The 13,611-nt window shown below is 37.5% G+C and overlaps 1 protein-coding gene across 4 annotated transcripts in view; it reads right to left on the bottom strand.

Annotated features, from left to right (window-relative positions):
- Nucleotides 1-13,611, bottom strand: part of DNAJB4 (DnaJ heat shock protein family (Hsp40) member B4) — a 28,693-nt gene that overhangs the window by 14,389 nt on the left and 693 nt on the right. Inside the window, exon 1 of one of the 4 annotated variants that reach the window (XM_068141106.1) lies at nucleotides 2,682-2,783. The exons of the other annotated variants lie outside the window; for them this stretch is intronic. The gene's annotated coding sequence lies outside the window, so the exon portion shown is untranslated. Of the gene's footprint in view, nucleotides 1-2,681; nucleotides 2,784-13,611 lie in introns of those variants that run through there. 4 annotated transcript variants of the gene reach the window in all.

Here is a 13,611-nt window from a genome sequence, read left to right as displayed (position 1 = left end):
ATATGTACTAAGAAAGTTAGCACCCTGTACTTGGTCAGTGCTCCCTTAGTGTTATTTATTACAATTCAAATAAACCAAAACAAACAAGCCAACCAACCAAAAACCACCACACACAAAACCAAAACAAACCAACACAAAATGGAAATTTCAGTTCAAGCTTTGTTAAGTTAACTGGGGAGGAAAAGTGGTGTGTCTTCAACTGTAACAAATTTGTTTTAAAAGCTGAACAGCCAATTTATTTTAAAAAAAATCTCAGGAAGACTGAAGGAAACTTTGAATCTATATAGAATTTGCTTAATGTAAGCCCACTATAATCTAGGATTATAAAGGATTTTCTATGTTCTTTGATCAAAACCAAGAAAGTGACAATCACTTCTGTAAAACAAGAGTTCCTTTTTAAATCTAACGCTGAAAATTGCTTTTTCAACAGTTCACCTTCAGATCTGAATGTGAGTTTAGATAGTCATATTCTGCATTCCACCCATGTTAGTATTTCAGTTAAATAATTGTTGCTTTAAAAACATCTTTGTCATTATTCTCTCTGACAACCAGAGTTTAACTCGCATACATGGACAAGTGCTGCACATCAGAAGTCTGGCAGAACACCGGGAGTAAGGTCATACCACTTCAGGTCTCAGAACAGTTAGTAACACTAACTTTGGATTAGTTGCTTTCTCTAAAAAAGCAAGGACCAAAATAAAGCAAACAGTCACAGTAATAGTTACACTGATCTCAAACTCCAGATTAATTATAAATTAGTACCAGTATAAGGTAATTTTAAGGAAAAGCTTTGAACCATAACAGTGTCATCATTCCCTTAAGCATTTAAGTTGAATAAAAACGCTCATTACTTCTTTTAAATTAAGCAATTTCTCCTGCACTTCTCACCTATTAACCTCAGAAATAAAGCTGAAGAAGACAGGAGTAGATCACAGAACAAGTTTAAGAGCAAACAAAACCACAAAGGCAAATTCCAGACAGATCACAACTATAAATACACATGTGTACGTAAATGTCAAGGCAGAGGAGCCAAATCCCTCCCCATAAAAAGCTCTTTCACAATTAAGTATCATAATATTTGCAAACACACATTAACGAATTGCTTAAATTGGCATTTATCAGCCATTGTTTGAAGACAGCACATCCATATACAGTAGTAAAATTTCCTATAAGATCATCTATTATTTTCTGAGAGAAAAAATGCTGACAATAACTTTTCTCCTCACCATGTTTAACTGTATGCAGTTTCTGACTGAGCTATGTTTATACTTTTGGACTGTGAGTAAGACCTTCTACCCACAAACCCCACTTCTTAACAGTTTCTGTGGGTAGTTTTACATACAGGAATAAATTTCAGAGTTTATAACAGAAACACACTGCTACTGTGAGGGAAGTAAAGTTCATTGTACATAAACCTTCTGGGGCTGGTTCTACATGTAAATAAGTAAATAAAAAAAGAGATATACCACACAAAAAAAAACGTTAAAAATAGAATTATAGTTACAATAGACAATTACATCAGCTTTGTTAAACACCATGCTTCATTAACTAGGCACACTGATTTTGTATTTTCATATTGTGTAAATTGTGTTTGAGACACTCTACTTGTAAAATATTCAAAATTAAATGCACCCCAAAGCATTTTCCCAGTTTCTATATTACACATGATAATTTCTTTCCTGAAGCACATGCAATTTAATGCAATTCACTGACAATTAAAGCTTACATTATAAAGGCTTGTGGACATTTTATTTCCTCACGGGTAAAAAAAAAAAAAAAAATAAAAAATTAGGTGGGTTAGGCATAGTCATGCTTTACAAAAATAAATATATCTCTAAGGGAAGCCAGTTAAGTCACTGTGACACAGTATTTCATAGGACACATCTACTATGCTTCCTACATTTAAAAATTGAAAACTATCCAGAAAGATCTGATTTTTTTGTTTTGTTCTAGAACAGATATTAAATGAAACTGCATGCTATAGAATCAGCCCAGACAATTAAATTCACTATATTTAAGCTATATCAGTCCTAGCATCAACAATATTATTTTTCTATTTTATATATAGGCAGTAACTACTTTAAAATAATGTTTCTAATATTACTAGAGTATACATGCAGTTATGCCTCTGTCAGCAGGCCAAAGGATATGTTTCTGTGGAAAAGTTCACTTTAAATATGCATTCCAGAATTTACAGGTTAAGCATACTGCTATCACAGAGAGATACTGTTACCACTTCTTAACTTGCAAAAGCAATTTTTAAGCCTGTGATTCATACAGCCTTCATTTGGAAAGTCGACACGACAAGACAGCAGGCATTGTTAGCTTTTTTGGGGTTGTGTTTTTTGTTTTGTTTGTTTTTTAATTAGCCTTATTTTTCTTGATACTACAAATGCTACCACAACTGAAAATGCCCATCATATTTTCACATTAAAACTTAGTATCATTTGTTGTACGTTCAGTTACAGGGTTGGGCTCTTCCCTTTAGAAAATTATTTATTATGCCCTACACAGAATTACACACAACACCAGGAAAAAAGGCAAGTCTAAAGTAGATTTTATATTAAACATGGTTACAACTACCTTCAAAACCCTGACTAGACACTAATAGCACATGCACACTGATCACTGCAACATAGCAAACTTACACGTCATTAACATAAAGAATTGCTTTCTCATACCTGATTCCTGTCTACTAAGTCACAATCTCCACAACAGCTGAAAAGTTTTCCAAATTTATCTTTCCATCGCTGAGAGGAAATTAACATCTTCCTGCAAGTAGGTACAGTTATCAGGACTGGCTATCGTGTATTTCAAGTAACTCCTCCTTGCCTCACAATGGCTCATTAGACTGCACTTAGAAGAACAAAAGCAGACCTTCAAACTATGGTCACACAAAGCAACACACAAGCAAAGTATTTTCATCTACACATTAAGGCTCCCGTGGTATGAAAGAATACAGATTCCCGAAGTGCTTTTCAATTCCTTACTTAGATTCAGTGTCCATTTCAATTCCCACCCACATAAAATTCTGTAAAAGGACTCTTGTTCAAAACAAGTTGATTGGTCAACCACAAAAAATGCTAATCATGTGAAACTTTTAACAGGGTTCCTTACATTACTATGTCTATTTACCACAGCCACCACTACAAACTTCGACTAGTTTACAACATTGTTGCCATCCATATTTTCAAAAGCATGCAAAATTAGTAAGGAGAAATATCTTCTTGTTACCAAAAAGACAAAATTCCCAAGAAAGCTGAAAATGCGTTTCCTACAAGAAAATGTTCTGACATATCTTGCACAATTTGTTATGAAGTTATCAGTCCAGGGCACAGAGAGCAGTTCAAGTTCCTCCTTTCAATTTTACATATAATGAGGATGGATTTTTGTCCTAACTTCTTGTGGTCCAGACTGCTATCACACAGGAGCTTACCACCCACTCAAAGAATTCTGTTCTGAAATAGCCATATGCAAATGAAGAGTTAAACTTAATCACATATTTATCACACTATACCAGCCAGACTTCTGACTCCAGTACCATCAGCCTTTCCATGTTGGTTATATAACAAGATATTTAATATGATAGAGTTTAATCCTTCATAACTGTTCACCGTTTCCCTCCATCACTAGTTGCTCTTTATTTGATCATAGCAAGTTTTACAGCCTTTCCAGCAATTGTTTTAAGAAACACCATACTGCTGCAATACAAGCCTTTCATACCCTGAACACATTTTCAGTAGTCAGAGAGGAGTCACACAGGCTTCCAGGATACTCTGTTCTCTAAACAAGAATAGTATACTACACAAAATAGAAATTGTTTATAAAAAATAAAAAAGGACTGATTAATTCTGATCAGTATCAAAAAGAAAACAAGATTACCTGTTATCCAGGAAAAAAAAACAAATTAAGTGTTAGAAGGTATGAGGAAAGGAATAGAGACAAAAAAACCAAACAAACATACAAACAGCACAATACCGAGAGTGTATCTACACCGTAACACTGTCCAGTTCTGTTCCTCTCAACTCCCACCAACCAAGTATGATATTAAAAACCAAAGAGTTTCGTGAAGGACTATAGAATATGATCAAAGACATGCAAATGCTAGCTAGAGAAGTGAAAGACAACAAGGGCTTCTTTAAATAGATCAACAGTAAAAGGAAGAATAGGGAAAAATGTGGTCCATAGTTAAATGAGGTGGGAGATATGGTGACAGACAATGCAGCGATGGTGGAATTACTGAATGCCTTCTTTGCCTCAGTCTTTAATGATAATACCAACCCCCAGAAATCTCAGACACTGGAGGTAAGAGAAAAACTGAAGGGAGGAAGACTCTCCACCAGTTAGCGTGGGTTAGGTTAGAGCTCACTTGGACAGAATAAAAGCGCACAAACCCACGGGCCCTGGTACGGTGGCGACGTTGTTGCTGGTACCATTCTTCATGATTTTTGAAAGAACAGGGGAGGTGCCTGAGGACTGGAAGAGGGTCAATATCACACCACTCTTCTAAAAGAAAGACCTGGGCAACTACAGACCAGTCAGCTTCACCTGTATCCCTCAAAAGGTGATGGAGTAGTTAGTTCTGGAGGCCAAGAAAAGAGGGTTATCAAGAGTAGCCAGCATGGATTCACTGAGGGGAAATCTTGCTTGAGTAATCTGATAGTCTTCTATGATGACATCACCAAATGGATAAAGGAAGAGCAGTGGATATCATTTATCTTGATGGAGTTCTGGAGCAGGGTGCCCAGGGAGATTGTGGAGACTCCTCTGGAGGCTTTCAAAACCTGCCTGGATGCATTCCTGTGCAGCTGGCCCTAGATGATCCTGCTTTGGCAGGGGAGCTGGACTCAATGATCTCTAGAGGTCCCTTCCAACTTCTAACATTCTATGATTCCACATGAGAAACAACTGAAGAAGCTTGAGCTCTTCAATCTATAAAAGGAGAGAAGTCAACAAGGTCTATAAATGATAGAGAGAGGAGGAAAAGCATGCATGAACTGTCCATGATCTGCTCCAATCTCAGCCAGAACTACCACACCAAACTAGCTCAAGTTCAGTTCCAACAATAAAAAAAAATCTAGAATTGGTAGAATTCCCTGACAAAGGATGCTAGAAACTCAAAAATCTTACTGTGGGATACTGAAAAAAATATCCTAGAAGAGATCTCCACTGCAAGTGGGAAGGCAGGTTAGGAGTTCCCATAGTTGTAATTATTTGGAAGGTGGGAAGGTGAAAAGAGTACCAAGTGCTTGCTCTAGCCTAAGTTCCCCTGAAACATCTACTTATGGCCGCTTTCAAACACTAATTACTAGGATAAACAGACGTTTAATGGACCAGTTCAGCATTCTCTAGATGAGCACCCTCACTACACGTTCTACAGAATTACCACTTTTTAACACAAGCTTCAAGTGTGAGCATTGGCACTATGTAAAGCAGCCTCAATGACACACAAATACTGTCCAAACTAGGGATTCGGCCAAGTGCTTAAGGTTTGCTTCAAGTAACGCATTAGATGAAAAGAGTTTGAGTACTCATTATCCTAGCCTGCCGGCTTGTCACATAAACTAGAGTATTGCTTTATGTTTACTAATAAATGAGTTTAATGATTTTTTGAACTGCCAAGCAGGGTTGGTGGGAACTTTCATGCTTGGAGGTTTTGGGGGGTTGATTTTTTTTCATTTTGGGGGGGCTCTGTCACTGTTTTTCTGTGGAGTTTTTTTTAGTGTACATATACGAAAGGCATGTTACTTAAAACTTACTTCTGGGTAACAAAGGTTGAGTTGTAGCAGTTCCTATGTGGAACCATGCTGACTCTCCTATCACCTCTCCATGTGTTCCTATGCAACAAAGTTATCCCTTGCCTGTAGGCTCACAGACAATTTATATACACCACAAAACCAAAACAACCAAACGAAAAACCCAAAACCAAACCAGAAACCAAAAACCCCAAAGCAAACAACATGACAAGATGTAAAGACTTCTACCCTAATTTTCCTAACTTCACATCTGTTGACTCTACGAACCTTGAAAAATAAGCATTAAATAGTTAGTACATCTGTATTGTTGTCCAAGTGGAATAAAATGGTGGTGTTAACAGTAAGACCTTTTTTAAACAAGCATTTTGTAACGCTTGTAAAGATATTTCTAATATTCCAGTAAATGTGAGACTTAAATTGACAGTAACATTGAATGGATTCAGCCCCACTCTTACAGCACAGATGGGGTAGAAATCTCCCTAGAAGCACAGAGACAGAACACCCAGCTCACACAGTACTCCTGAAGTCCAGCATTCTCCATTCCATAGACCAGGGCCAGCTGGCACAAACCAAAGTAACATTTGCTCTGGGCTAGCTGAGACTGGACACAAGGCCAGCCAGCTCAGACCCTGGGAACTGCAACTGGCTCCCTACCAGTTCTTCCACCAAATGTATCCTGGAGTAGAAGAACGGCTGTGACCTAACAGTAGCGCTATGCACTGATTAACAGGAAAAGGACAATGGAAAAACAGCACTAGTTTCCACAACAACCCTTGCTGACTTTCCTTCAAGAAACTGGAATGGAAAAAAGATTTTTTTAAAAGGCATTTTAAATGCATTTATTTAAATTAGCCTACATAAAATTAGTTGTAACTGCCTTATCACCTCAGAAACATTAGGGTATGCAGAATGTTTCATTTCAGATCTACTCCAGTGGAAGCAGCATACAACAGCTCCTCTTTTAGCCTTTCATCCATAGAAATGTGAGAGCATCCACCACCTGCAACAATTTATAGGTGCTTGTGTTAACTATGGTAGCAACTCCTACATTCACAGAATGCAATCCTAGGAGTTTTTCTTCCACCAATATAATTTACAACTTATTGTTTCAGCAGGGCAGCAGAAAACTCAGGGCACCTGTAGAATAAAGACAGTCCTTACACATTAGCTGTTGCTAAAAATCTTGAGGAAGTGGCACTGGTATGACTCAGATGTGACCTGATCTGAACTTGCAGTCTTTCTTTCCAATGGTTCTCAGCCTATTACTAAGTATTAGCATTTATGCTATTTTAGAAAACCAGCACAAACACACCACCAGATCAGAACATTCATTACTGGAACATAAGACATTATAGAAATATTTTCCTAATGGTGAAGATACTCCACATGTTTCTACTGAAGACTGATAGCTCATCTAGTTTTATCACTACTTCAGTCATGTTCCATAATTAAGACACAGAAGCCATGTCTCCAAGTTGTTTGGCTTTTTTTTTTTTTCCTTTCTGCAAAATTATTGGATTTTTTTTTCCTGACATAATTAAAAAACTATGAGTAAACACCATAGGTAAGACAAAAAAAGCTAAATATACATGATACTGACCATAGTTACAGGCCACATGTAAGGGGGGGAAAAGGTGGAGGGTAGGTGGAAGATGTCTGCATAATCCCTATCCACACACTCCTTGGTTTTTTTTTATTCGGTTGTTTCTTTTCCTTTGTTCTGTAATAATGACAGGAAACATACAGTTTCCAGTAGAACATAAATCATCTTCTCAGTCATGATGAAAAGAGAAACTATGAGACTAATTCATTTGGAAAAGTGATTCATCTACGTGGTATAGTTTTTAATTGATGTTATCTCAAACAAGATGAAGGTTATTAATGCATTACCAAATAAGGATCTGAACACATTTTTGCTGTGGCCATGTGATCACACTGTTCTTAAATAAGTGAAAGGAGATGGTCACATTAGATGCTTTTTCCAGAATGTGCTCGTCAAAGTCCTACCCAGCTGCTCTGATTCATGCAGATAGTTTTACATGCAAGGCTGGAAACGCACACACTGAACCATTGTATAAAGACAGGAATTTGAAAAGGACATGTTAGAACAACTGTTTAACCTGAAAGGAGAACATATGTCAGTAAGCTCACTTCCACGCACCTACAGAAAACAGAACTACAAGCAGTGCTAATTATATTTACCAGATTCTGCTGTAACAGAGATCAAAATAGTTGCTCCTTAGTCTTTCAAATGTTTCAACCACATACCATAGCTAAAATGTGGTTCTCCATTGTTTTTTTTCCCCTCCTCCTGCTTAGTCAATCTAGAAGAGTTACAGGAAAAGATGAAAGTGGAGAGTTTAACAGACCTACTTTGCAGTTAATAACAAAATACTTTATTGCTCTGGATTAGCTGGTGCCTGCCTAGCTAAGAGGTAAAGAAGGTACAACATGGAAAGAGGAACAATTAAGCAGAACATCTAGGCATTCTAAACTGGTAATATTTTAAAATTATAATACAACAGATGCTGAAGCTTGCTAAAAGACCACAGAAATTCTATAGTTTGGGAAAAATGCTCCCCTCAAACTCATTAAAAGTTCAAACTTTGCATAGAAGCAAGTCTTAGAAGGACATTTCACCATAGATAGCAACATATTTTAACTTTTCCTCTGAACCTTCTGAAAAAATGCAGTACAAGGAACAGTGATGAATTAGAAAACATCCACTGAATTTATCAGTTCAATGCCTATTTCATGAAAATATTACACAGAAACAATTCACTTTTAGGACAGAAATCTAACTGAGAACAAAACTTCCTGTACAAACGAAATAAAGTATTTCTTCACATTTTCTGCTGAAAATACCAAGTCAGTCAGAAGGTTTACAGGTGTATGATATTTTGTGTGTTTAAGATAAACTTATAGGATCTCCTGTTTTCTTGTTCTACACATGAAGTCCTATCATGAAACCCACATCGCTGATTTTTTTTTAATTGGTTTCTGATGTTAACCAAGCACCATTCATCCCTTTCCAAGTCTAGCAGCATTGTTATTGAGTGCTGAGAGTTGTATTTAATTTTTAAATACAACTGGGCTTTTTATGGTTACACTAAGACACTTGTACTCACTGACAGATACTGAAGGGGTTGTTAGTCCACAGCTTTCTCTAGGGTACCTTTGGATATTGATTTATTAAAGAAAAAAAATACCCTTACAAACATCAGTGAAAACATTTGTTTTCCAAAACATGCATATAACCTTTAACAAGATTTTCAGTTTATCTAAACTTGTCATAACCATGGGTTTATCGTCATTTAGAACTTCTAAACTATCTCCTCTATTTTTCCTTCCTCATCCTCAGAAGAGTTTTAACTTTCTATGCTTGCTTTTTCAATTAACATAATACAAGCAAAATTTGGTTAAAAATAATGTGCTCTGGCTCACAAATTAACAAATAGGTTTTAGCTGTAATTAAACGGTCTCAGGAAGAATACTACTAGCAATCCTGCTTTTGTAACAGGGAAGTAACACCAGTCTTTTTAAAGCAATCAAGCTTTTCCCATTTCAAAGTAAGAATTCAGGACATCATCACCTTAATACAGCAAAATATGGATTTACACACTTATTAACAGGACTTGAACACATCTCCTTCAGTGCTCTGCTGATGAAGGGATACAGTAGACAGTTCTATATTGAATATAGAATTAACCAGGTTGGAAAAGACCTTTCAGGTCATCGAGTCCAACCTATGACCCAGCACTATCTTAATCAACTGAACCATGGCACTAAGTGCCTCATCCAGGCTCTTTTTAAACACCTCCAGTGATGGTGACTCCACCACCAACCTGGGCAGCCCATTCCAATGGCCAATCACTCTTTCTGTGAAGAATTTCTTCCTAACACCCAGCCTAAACCTCCACTGGTGCAGCTTGAGACTGTGTCCTCTTGTTCTGGTGCTCGTTGTCTGGGCGAAGAGACCCCCACCTAGCTACAACCACCCTTCAGGTAGTTGTAGACGGCAATAAGGTCTCCCTTGAGCCTCCTCTTCTCCAGGCTAAAACTACTATTGCTTCTACTATTGCAGTATTTGTTCTCCATTTCCAAGTACCTCAAACCCCACCTATGCCTCATTCACAGGTAATTTCCATGCCTATTTCCTTCAACCAATTTATTTCCAGAGATGCTTTTTACACTCCTTCCCCTCATTCTCCCATCTGGGAGTTTTACAGATGTTAACTGCAAACAAATTCTCTGGGCTTGCAAAGCTTTCCTTCCCATGACATCCACACACAAACATCTAAGCCTCTAGAACAAATCCAATGCTGAAGACTGATGACCACATTAGCATGCTGACTAATATTACCCAGCTGCCTTTTTACACTGTATTCTTTCTATATGGTGATCTATGCTATCTGACTGCACACTTCAGTTGTACTTAAGAAGTACATGCTTGTTCTCAGATGTATTCTTCTGTATTTGAGACATCAAATGCAATGAAGGCCTAATGCAATTTGATAGCCTTCTGTAAGCTAGTTAAGAGTTTTTTCAAGTTTAGCTCATAACAGATTAGCAGTTGTATGGATACAGAGCACATACTAAATCTTCTCTTAGTTACTTAAAGGAAGTGTCTGCACTAATAACGTTGCAGATCCTGGACACCCTTTGCCAATGCAGAAGCATCAGCTGGCTGGATCTGAATCAGTTAATCTAAATCTCTGAAAGTGATGAAATCATCAGAAACCAGTTACAAATTTCACCACACCAGCAGTGACTTGCAGAAAGCGTAATGGGCAGATGTGGAGTTATCACAATGGCTGCCCTTCTCTGATAGTTGAGACTGTGATCGCTTTTTCATTTATAGGTGTTTAGTGTTCCGAGGCAAAGCAAAACAAAACATGCTATCCATAGAGTTGCAGAGGTCCTTTAGTGTATGACCCTGTGAGAGGTCTCCCTACCTGTACTAGCAAATAATTTCTTTCAGGACTGACTTACTCTTTAGCCTGGTAACCACAGATCAAAGTTGAAGTCAATTGTTAAAAGGAAAAAGGAATCCAAACAATCCAACAACAGAACGCAAATGCAAACATGCACTGAAGAGTCTTAACTTATGCAAAAAAATGAGTCAGCTCCACGCTTTTGCAATATCTGAGCTAGCTAATTTAGAAGTACCCCACAAACCTTTTAGTCTAATTTAATGTATTCTTCATAAACACAGTATTTTGGAGGTTTTTAATAAAAAAGTGATTTGTGTTCCCCCCCCCAATTCTCCATCAAGTCCGTGATAATCCAGGCTATAGATAGGAGAAAAAAAAAGGTTTCTGATTTGTCAGACTTTTTAATTTAAACTAGCTGTTTCCCGGTAATTATACCTACTAGAACATTCCAGTCTGATGATTACTCAAAAACACAGCAACCTGAAAACCATGAGAGATGTCATTATCTAAAATGCATAGTTAAAGAAGATACCTTCCTCCAATCTCCAAAAGAAATACTGCAAGATGTTTTAAAATTCCATATTTGCTGTAACCTCTGGTCTACTAATTATTGAAATTCTGAAGTGTGGTGTATTTTTCTTATTATACCTCCTTCTTTAGTAAGAAGGAGTTACTATAGAAGTCAAGCTTATTTTACACAACAAAACCAAAGTTCATGTTCTAATAGTGAAAATACATGCTTACATGGTCTACCACATTTGACTTCTTAGAAGGCCGATTTGAGAAAACAGGCAATGAATAATTATTTCAAGCGAGAAAGCAGAATAACCTGATGTATGCTGCTTAAGTCAGCAAAATACTTGAAAGAATATTGCAGTTAGCACTGTTAAGTTGGTAAGATCCTCATCCCCTCTCCATTTAGAGACTGAAGAGAAAGAATTAATACCATAAGGATAATTTTCTCAACAGAAGTATTAATAAAGGGAAATGGAGATAAAGTGCTTAAGGGACTATTTTCTGGTAGATGGGTTCCAAGTGCCATCATGAGAAATACATATAGAAACAACTCTGTAATTTGCTAAATTTCATATTCTAACTATCTGAAAGGCTAATATAGTAACTTAAGGAATTTGGAAGCATCTTATCCACACTAAATACCTCTCCCAGCTTTCAAACAACAGTAAAAAGCTAGTAACAACTCCAAAACTGACATTCCCTTCACAGTAGTTGTTTACAAATGCAATTAAAACAGTTACAGTAACAGCCAAAAGTGTTTTCACTAGCCCAAGGCATTGTAATTGCCTAAAAATATCATTAGTGGTACACAGCTACTAGCTTGCCTCACAGAACTCTGTGAAGAATCATTAGCTTATGTCGTAACACTAAAAAGCAAAGTCCTTAGACATTTCCTATCTTCTAGTAAATGGAGAGCCATAAAAGACATAGCCAGCAGCCAACATTAGTCTCAATACATCACAGTCAACTTCTATTGCTCTAATTATTAATTTGCATAGCATGGCTGGTATACTTGGCCAAATTCTCAGCAACAAAGGAAATTTAAAAAATAGTTCAAGGTCAAATTGTTCAGAAATTGCAGAGTCCAGCATGAAGTTCCCACTTCACAAAATCTCTTTTTGCTTTTCTCCCCAACCTACCACAGCTGACACAGCTACATCAATTTGAAATATATGCTAATTCTTCTGAACATACTTTTCCAGCAGCATCTCAGCAGCAAAAGTTCACCTAGCTGTAATCACAGCTGTAATCTGCTAAGAAGCATGTAGGAATTTCAGTTCTGTGACATGTAATAAGCTTAAAACCCTTTTGAGCAAAAGTTTTGTAGTGGGGAAAAAAAAAAATCTAGCACATTTTCAACCTCCTTTGGTGGAGTTACCTAGAGTGAAGATGCAGAATAATCTGACCCCAGCAGCAAAAATTACATCATTTATGAACAGCCAGAACTGAAGGGACCAGTAAGAAACTAAGAACTTCTTAAGGCAGCATAGAAATACAAGGTTAGCCAAAAGAGAAGACAGCAAGATGCATTTTCTTATGTGTCTTAAACCAGCATTGCTCCTTTTCTGCGTATAGCACAAAATTCAGTAAAATCTAAAACGACTGTTACTTAATTAAAAGCACTAACGGAAGAGAAACCTAGGCTCACTTAGGTTGGAGGAGACCACTTACACTTAAATGCACATTAACAACAACACCCCAAACAAAAAAAACCCACAGCATGACATTTATGTAATTCAGAAACAACAGTTCAATACACATAAACAAACTATTTGAAAACTGCAAAGCGTCCCCTCAGTTGTACAGCTTAGCTCCCCTTCAGTATTATTTAATCTTTACTGCTATGATAGCTAAGTAGATATTCCGTGTAGTCGTCGAGGTAAGAAGCCTTTGCAATACCGTCATCCATATTCAGCGTAACAGTTCACCTCCACCAGGTCACAGGACCTGAACAGTCCCCAGATTAAAGTATTACTAGCTCAAATTTTTCATTAAATTTGTGCTTGCGCAGACAGGGGGGAAAAAAAATCCCCCCAGCTGTAAAAATTGTTGAACAACTTAACGTTGTTTAACAACAACGACTATTTTCAAATAAGAAATAAGCAACCGTGGACTCTGTGGGAAGACTCAAGTGAAGCTCCCTGAAAGGTGAAAGGAAAAAGCCTACGCCGTTTCGCGCGGCGGGGGAACAGCCGAAAATCTGCTCAAAACAAGACATGTGCCGCACCTGAAGGGACACGACGGGCAGAGTGCCCGAAGGAGTTCGGCTGAACGGCTCTGCCGCTCCGCGGGGTTCGGCAATAAGCCCGAAGAGGCGCCACTCGCCTCTTCACTTGACAAGGCTTCTCCCTCGGAATGGGAACTCGTATTATTTTCCACAGTTGCCACACAGCGGGCACACTGAC

The sequence above is a fragment of the Melanerpes formicivorus genome, unplaced genomic scaffold (genome assembly GCF_026170545.1).
Source record: "Melanerpes formicivorus ecotype bairdi unplaced genomic scaffold, bMelFor1.0.p_v2 SCAF_7, whole genome shotgun sequence".
Classification (NCBI taxonomy): domain Eukaryota; kingdom Metazoa; phylum Chordata; class Aves; order Piciformes; family Picidae; genus Melanerpes; species Melanerpes formicivorus.
Note: the sequence above shows the minus strand (reverse complement) of the source record. Positions and strands in the feature narration are given on the sequence as shown.